Raw genomic sequence first — 8,526 nt, forward strand, 5'->3', positions numbered from 1 at the left:
TCAGAAATGACAACAACAACAACAATAATAATATATAATAATAATAATAATAATAATAATAATGCACTTATGTAGCATTTTAAGGTCTGCAAAGCACTTTATAAATATTATCTTATTTCACCCTCATACTCTGGGTTCTAGAATTTTGTTTTTCAGCCTTTCCGCTATATCTGACTCTTTTTAACCCCATCTGGAGTTTTCTTGGCAAAGATAAAGGAGTACTATGTCATTTCCTTTTCCAGCTCATTTTACAGATAAAGAACTAAGGCAAATTGGCTTAAGTGACTTGCCCAAGATCATACAACTAGTAAATGTCTAAAACCAAATTTGAAATCAAGAGGATGAATTTTCCTGATTTATGACTTGGCACTTTATTCACTGCTCCATGTAGGGCTATAATATACACATATGTGTTATATTATACACTAATATGTAACATTACATATTATAATATAATGCTGGTATTATGCCATGCAGGAATCTTAGTGACCTAAGCAACTAACCTTCTAAAAATCTAAATTGCAGATCACTAATTTGCTTTGGTAAGTTAGTTTCTTCACTAGAACTTTTCTGTATGGATAAATTAATAAAAACAGATTTTAAAAAAACACCAAACCCTAATACCTTATCTACATAAAGGGAAGGGACTGAACAAGGTGATCTCTTGAACTTTCTTCCAACTCAGAATTATGATTCTATAATTCTTACCATATATCAACAAAAATATGGTGATTAGAAGATTCTGGATTCTCTCTGACCCTGGATTCTGTTGGAAGACATACCTTCTGATTTGGGTATCTTTCCTTGCAGCTTTTTCACTTACAATAATTCTATCTTTTAGGAAAATTCTAAAAATTTGCTGATTTCATTTGAAGGAATTTATTATGAAGAAAAACAACATTTCTGTATTGTGGGTAAGTTGCTTTTATCCTGCCTGCTGGACAACAAAAGTGTAGGCAATGGTTTTTTAACCAGAGGGGATGGCACTCCAGGCAGTGTGTTTATATGTGTGCACAAGCATGCATGCGTATGCACCATATGTGTGTTTTGCTATGTCTGTCTCTTGTTCTCTTTCATCCTCTCTCAATCTGTCTCCCTTCATCTGTCCATCTGACTGTTCCTGACTCTCCCAGGCTTTGTCCTTTTTTTCAGCATAGGCCCAAGAAGCAATAAAGACTGGGACATTGGAGAGAAGTTGTCTCACACCTCTGAATCAGAATACTCTCCACGATCTCCCCAGTGACACACACACACACACACACACACACACACACACACACACACACCATGTTTCCTCCCCTGATTGTCCCTCAAAATCTCCCAGGCCCAGCCCGGGGCTGCTGACTGTTACCATAGCAATGGCAGGGCTGGAAGTGTTCTCAGCTCCCTCAGGCCAATGAGCTATGTTGCTCTCCTGGCCTGCACAGACTAGGGGATGAGGCTCCTTCCAGGTATACCCTGATCACAGGGGCTCTGAGAATATAGACAGAAAGTCAGAGACAAAAAGGAGAAACAGAAAAACAAAGAGCTGGGCCCTGGGACACAAAGAGACAGGACAGACACATAGAGACAAAGAAAGGCAGGCACAGATCAATACAGAGATCTGGGGAAAAAAAAAAAAAAAAAACTTAGACAATAACAGAGACGTAAAGGGAGAGAGATAAAGGCAGAGACCGAGGCTATGATAAAAACAAAGAAAGGCATAAAAATAAAGCGGAATATAAACATAGGGAGATGGACACAAAAAACAAAGATAAAGACCCAAATGCAGGGGAAAAAAAAAAATACCCAAAACTGGAAAGAATAGAGAAAAGAGATTCAGAGACAATTTCCCCTGTTCTATAGGTGACCGGTATCTTCACTTGTGCTCCTTTGCTTCTCATTCTTTATCTTAGTTCCTCTAAAATTACCTTTTCCCAGAGCTGTAACTAGTAATTTTTGTGCCCAATACTAATTCAGTTGAGTTTGGGCAAGCACAGAACATTTTGCTTAGGGTGAATATAGTCACACCAAGAAAGGGGAAGCCCACTCCCCAAATCCACACAGCCTGACCCCTGCTTCCCTGGGAGGAGATCAGCCAAATGGAAATGGTGATAGATGAAGGCAGGTCCCCATTGTGACAGGGAGGCAGTGACCAGGCAGTCTGAGGTCCCGAGTTCTAATCTTGCCCTCTGTGGATTGCATAAGCCACCTCCCTTTCCTGAGTCTCTGTTCCCACACCGGTAAAATGAAGGGGTTAGATTCTAGATTTGGATTTAGGTTCTATGATCTATGAACCTATGGCCTTTGAGACGGTGTGGTGACAAAGTGTAGAATAAGCCAGTGCTGGGATCAAACATGACACAAAGTCATTTCACTAACTACAACTCTACTTTGGAGTTTATAGAGAAATAAATGTCAAACTATTGTCTTTGCAAAAAAAAAAAAAAATCAAAAAACAAATGGAGTCATCAAAAGTCAGACACAGCTGCAACCACTTTCTAGAGTCCTTCCCTTCTCACTCTGCTTTTTAGCTCAAAGTCTTCTCATTTCACTGGATTATTTCTGCATCAATCCCTATCCCACTCTCTTACATTCTAACTGGGAAAACACCACATAAAAAGAAACTGAAAATTGAGGTGGGGGTGAAGAAGAGAAGGTGAGAAGAATGAGTTTTATTGTAAAGAAAGAATGAGAAGACAGGGTGAGAGAAAACCCAAAACCCCATGTCCAAAATGTAACTGAGGCTTTCACTGGGCCTCTGAATGTAGATTGACCCAGAGAAATGAGAGGCAGGGCCCAGCTCCAAGGTATCAATCAAAAGACAGATGGGGCATGATAGCAACTGAGGTTACACCCAGAGAGTCTTTAGAAATTCAGGACTCTGATGTGATCAACCAACAGAAAAGGAATCAGGATTACAGTTGGGGGGAATACAGGCCTTTTATTGTAAAGAAAGTCCCAAGAGTCAGGCATTGGAGCTCAGACAACCATGGAACTATGAAGGACCTGGGCCTTTATCTTAAGATGGAGATTCTAGAAGGAAATGGCCAATCAGAAGGGGCTGAGAGGATGGAAGGATTTTTCCAGCAGGAGATAGAATGTGGAGGTGAAAGGATCTTCCACAATGAGAAATTGCTGGGACATATGGAGAAAGAAGTTGAGTTTCTCAGGAGTGGACCAGAGGATAATGAAGGAGCATGGAGGTAAGGATCAGACACATAGATCATGTCATAAGTCATATGTCATAAGGCTTAAGGTAAGACAAAGGGATGGAGAAGGGAAGAACTGTGAACACATATTGATTCAATTCTGCATGAGAGGGAAAGAATACCCAGAAGTCAATTGATAAACAAGCTTTTTTTGGGTATCTATTATGTGCCAGGCAATTTGTACGTGATACAAAGACAAAAGTAAAATTCTCTATGCCTTCAAGGAGTTTACATTCCAACAGGGTAGAGCACATGAATATATAGAATATACAAAATACAAAACAAATCAAAGGTAATTTGGGGGGTGGGAAAGGTGTTAGCATTAGCAGCTAAGGGGACCAGGAAAGGCCTTCTCCTGAAAATGATACTTGAACCAATCTTGACGGAAACCAAATTACAAAATAAGAAGTGAGGAAGAAATATATTCCAAGCATGGGGAGCTGTGAGGCTGGTGGGGGGGTGAGGGGGGAGGGAATGGGGACAGCTATAGTAAAGGAATGAAACAGGAGATGGAGACATATGGAGAACAGCATTACTGGACCTTAAGAGTTCATGAAGGGGAGTAATACTTATTAAGGCTGGAAAGGAAGGGCTAAACAGAGGAGTAATAGAAACTTGAGGTTAAATGGGAGGGAAGGGAAGGGGCTGAGAAGGAAAAGGAGGGAAAGAGAGAGGACAGTTGAAATAGATTTGTGTACTAGAAAAATTACATGGCTATATGGAGAAGAAAATAGAAAGGAAAGAGACCTAAAGTTGCAAGACCAGCTTTTGAAACTAGAAGTGATAAAGAAGGCAATGCTGTCAAACAAACAAACAAAAAAAAAGGTAACCATTAATCTATACATAAGAATCCCTGTGGGCTGCATGCTGACTCAGAAAAACCTTTTATCTGTTTGTGTTTTTATTTTAGTAAATATTTTCCAATCAAATTTTAATGTGGTTTCAGACATACTTAGACGTTTGGGGATTGCATTTTGACACCTCTATGCTAGGGTGTTGGCTTTGTGAATAGGAAAAAGATATATGTAAGACATAAAGCTAAAAAGGATAAGATTTGTCATTGATTAAATATGTGTGGAAAGAGAGTGAAAAGTTGAGAAAAGACACTAATGTTGTGAACCTGGATGACAGAATTAGAGAATTTCAAATAAGAGCACCATTGGGGGGTGAATAATTGATAATAATAGTAATGGTAGTTTGCATGTATAGAGTACCTCAATGTGTTGTGCTCTAAGAGCTTTATAATTATCTTGTTTGATCTTCACAAACAACCTTGGAAAGTAGGTACTATTATTATCCCTATTTTACAGATGAAGAAACTGAGACAAGTTAAATATTTACTTGAAGTCATATAGCTAATAAGTGTCCACGGCTGGATTTGAACTTGGGCATTCCCAACTTCAGCTTCAGCATTCTATCTAGTTGCAAGTTCTGTTTTGAATGTGTTGAGCTTGAGATGCCTATGGGATAGCTAGTTCTAAACGTTCTGTAGACAACTGGTGATAAAAAACTGGAGCTCTGTAGAGAGATAAAGGGGTAGACATTTAAATTTAGGTAGTAGCATGCTGGAGCCAGCCCCAACTGGTTCAAGTGAACTGATCATTAAAATTTCAATCTATTTCCACCTTAGACATTGGCAAATGCTATGAATCAGGGTTTGACTTATTGTTTTATTGATTGCCTAGACTTTAAAAAGTGATGAAGAAAATGTTGGCAATGTAAATATAAAAATGTGCCATGGGTAGGTACATTTTCTCCCTCATATAGCTAGTTGTTAAACATTTACCAGAACATTCCTGGGTCAGTGTCATTAGTACAGAGATGAGAATAAAGTTCATGGAAACTGATGAGATCAGAAAGTGAGTATTTAGAACAGAGGTCCTTTTTTATTTCCTTATTTTTCTTTTTTTAATAGTATTTTATTTTCCCAAATACATGTAAAGATAGTTTTCAAAATTCACTTTTGTAAGATTTTGGGTTCCAAATTTTCTCCCTCCCTCACCATTTCCCTCCCCAAGCACTCTGATAAAGGTCAAATATGTGCAATTTTTTAAAATATTTTTTCACATTTGTCATGTTGTACAGGAAAAATCAGACTAAAAGGGAAAAAACATGAGAAAGAAAAAACAAACAAAAAGTAAAAATACTGTGCTTCAATCCATATTCATTCTCCATAGTTCTCTCTTTGGATGCAGATGGCATCCCAAGTCTATCGAAATTGCCTTGAATCATCACTTTGTTGAGAAGAGCCATGTCCATCACAGTTGATTATCACATAATCTTGTTACAGTGTACAATGTTCTCTTGTTTCTGTTTACTTCATTCATCATCAGTTTATATAAGTCTTTCTAGGCCCTTCTGTAATCAGCCTGCTCATCATTTCTTACAGAACAATATTCAGCCATACCCCAAATGATGGGTAATTATCCACTCAATTTCCAGCTCCTTGACACCACAAAAAGAGCTGCTACACACATTTCAGCACATATGAGTCTTTTTTCCCCCTTTTTTACTCTTGGAGATACAGACTCAGGTGGATCAAAGGGTATATACACAGTTTTATAACCTTTTGGACAGAGTTACAAATTGCTCTCTAGAATAATTGGATCATTTCACAGCTTCACCAACAATGCATCAGTGTCCCAGTTTTCCCACATCCCCTCCAACATTTATCATTATCTTTTCCTATCATTTTAGCCAATCTGAGAGATGTGAGGTGGTAATTCAGAACTGTCTTAATTTGCATTTCTCTAATAGTGATTTAGAGCATTTTTAGAACAGAGCTTCTTTTTTTTTTTTTTAATAACTTTTTATTGATAGAACCCATGCCAGGGTAATTTTTTACAGCATTATTCCTTGCACACACTTCTGTTCCAATTTTTCCCCTCCCTCCCTCCCCCAGATGGCAAGCAGTCCTTTACATGTTGAATAGGTTACAGTATATCCTAGATACAATATATGTGTGCAGAACAGAGCAGTTTTCTTGTTGCACAGGGAGAATTGGATTCAGAAGGTAAAAATAACTTGGAAAGAAAAACAAAAATGCAAGCAGTTTATATTCATTTCCCAGTGTTCTTTCTTTGGGTGTAGCTGCTTCTGTCCATCCTTGATCAATTGAAACTGAATTAGCTCTCTTTATCGAAGAGATCCACTTCTATCAAAATACATCCTCAAACAATATCGTTGTTGAGGTATATAATGATCTCCTGGTTCTGCTCATTTCACTTAGCATCAGTTCATGTAAGTCTCGCCAGTCCTCTCTGTATTCATCCTGCTGGTCATTCCTTACAGAACAATAATATTCCATAACATTCATATACCACAATTTACTCAACCATTCTCCAATTGATGGGCATCCATTCATTTTCCAGCTTCTAGCCACTACAAACAGGGCTGCCACAAACATTTTGGCACATACAGGTCCCTTTCCCTTCTTTAGTATCTCTTTGGGGTATAAGCCCAGTAGAAACTCTGCTGGATCAAAGGGTATGCACAGTTTGATAACTTTTTGAGCATATAGAACAGAGCTTCTTAACCTGCAGTCTTCAAACTTAAAAAAAACTTTTTTTGATAACTGCATTTTAACATAAGTGGTTTCCTTTGTGATCATAATGTTATTATATTTATCTAAAAACATTATTCTGAGGACTCCACAGGCTTTATCTGTCTACTAAAGTATTTCTTAAAAAGCTGAAGAATTCCTGGTTTAGAGAAGAAAAAGGAGAGCTCAAGATAGAGGTAGACATAGTTAGGGCATCTGATATGATGAAGATCCAGCAGAAAGGAATGAGAAGTAGCAGTCAGTAGAGGAGGAAGAAAATCAGGAGAAAACTGTGTCACTAAAATCAGTGTCTATAATGACAGAGATATCAATAATGTCAAATTGTTGCAGAGAAGTTGAGTACTGAGTTGAGGCCATTAGATGTAGTAATTAAGGTTTCACTGGTAACTTGGAACAAAAAAGTTTCTATTGAATGGAGAGGTAAGAAATCAGAAATGCAGGGGGTCTAAAAGAGAGTGAGAAGTGGAGGCACCATGGAGTTTGGATGAAAAGGGATTTGAAATGCAACACAGTAACTACAGGAAATACTAGCATCTACTAAGAGGTTTTGTGTTCTTGTTTATTATTTATTTATTTTAAGGTTAGCCTTGGGCATCTTTGTAGGCAGCCTGGAAGGAACAGGTCAATGAGCCATCTTTATAGTGGCTTATTAAGGTAAATAACATTTCTGTTTTTAGATATAAACCAGATTGTAAAGCTTCTAGACACCTCTCCTCCTGTTCAGTTTTGAGAGTTTCCCTTTAAACAATTATTTGTAAGCTATATTCAGTTCCTGGGCACATCTGAATTTTTTTCCTTTCCTACTCTTCGTAGGTATATTCAGTTCCCCATCAAGCATTTTAAGACAGATCTAATTTAATACAGGAGATATAAAGAATGATAGATTCTGTTCTTAAATAGTATTTTATTTTCCCAAATACATAGTTTTCAACATTCAACTTTACAAAATCTTGTGTTCCAAATTTTTCTCTCTCCCTTCCCCTTCCTTAGAACAGCAAGCAATCTGATATAGGTTAAACATGTGCAAAAGGATATTAGATTTAAAGGCAAAAGAAACCTTAATAGACGTTCACATGAAAAACCTTAATAGAATACATATGAGAAAGCTGAAGTCTAGAACTATTGAATCACTTTCTATGACTATTAAGTAATTTACTGTGGTCACATAGTCACATAGCAAGAGTTTGAACTCAGGTCCTTTAATTCCAAATGTGCTATTTTTCCATTTTGAACAGAAAGAATACTCAGCTGAGACCATTTAGCAAGGGAAAAATGCTATTTCCTTCCTCCATTCTCCAGAGGATCAGTCCCCATCCTCCAAGATAACAAAACAAACAATACCAATAGGGAAAAGTCCAGTAATACCAACTATGTCAGAGATCTTGGTAAAGACAGGGTGATTTCCACATCTGGCCACTTTCTTGCTTCTCCCAGGGCTTCCACACACTCAGTTGCTCTGGTATTATTCACATGTTGTCTTCTCAGTCCTCCTTGACCCTTCCAGATTATTTTGATTCTTATAGTTTCTGGCTTGCTCAATAACACCCTCCTAGCCAATTCCAGAATCCTAATAGCCCCACAACCTCTTGCTAAGTCTTGCTCATCTCTTATCTTCTCCTTTCCTGAGAATACCATATCATTCTACATTTGTGCTTCAGGTTCATGACATTACAGAAAAGAGCTCTCAACTTCTTTCATATTTAATATTTTTTATTTTTCCCCAATTACACTTAAAACAATTTTTTTACATTTGTCTTTTTTAAAATGTTTGAG

This window comes from Antechinus flavipes, chromosome 2, assembly GCF_016432865.1.
Source record: "Antechinus flavipes isolate AdamAnt ecotype Samford, QLD, Australia chromosome 2, AdamAnt_v2, whole genome shotgun sequence".
Lineage (NCBI taxonomy): Eukaryota > Metazoa > Chordata > Mammalia > Dasyuromorphia > Dasyuridae > Antechinus > Antechinus flavipes.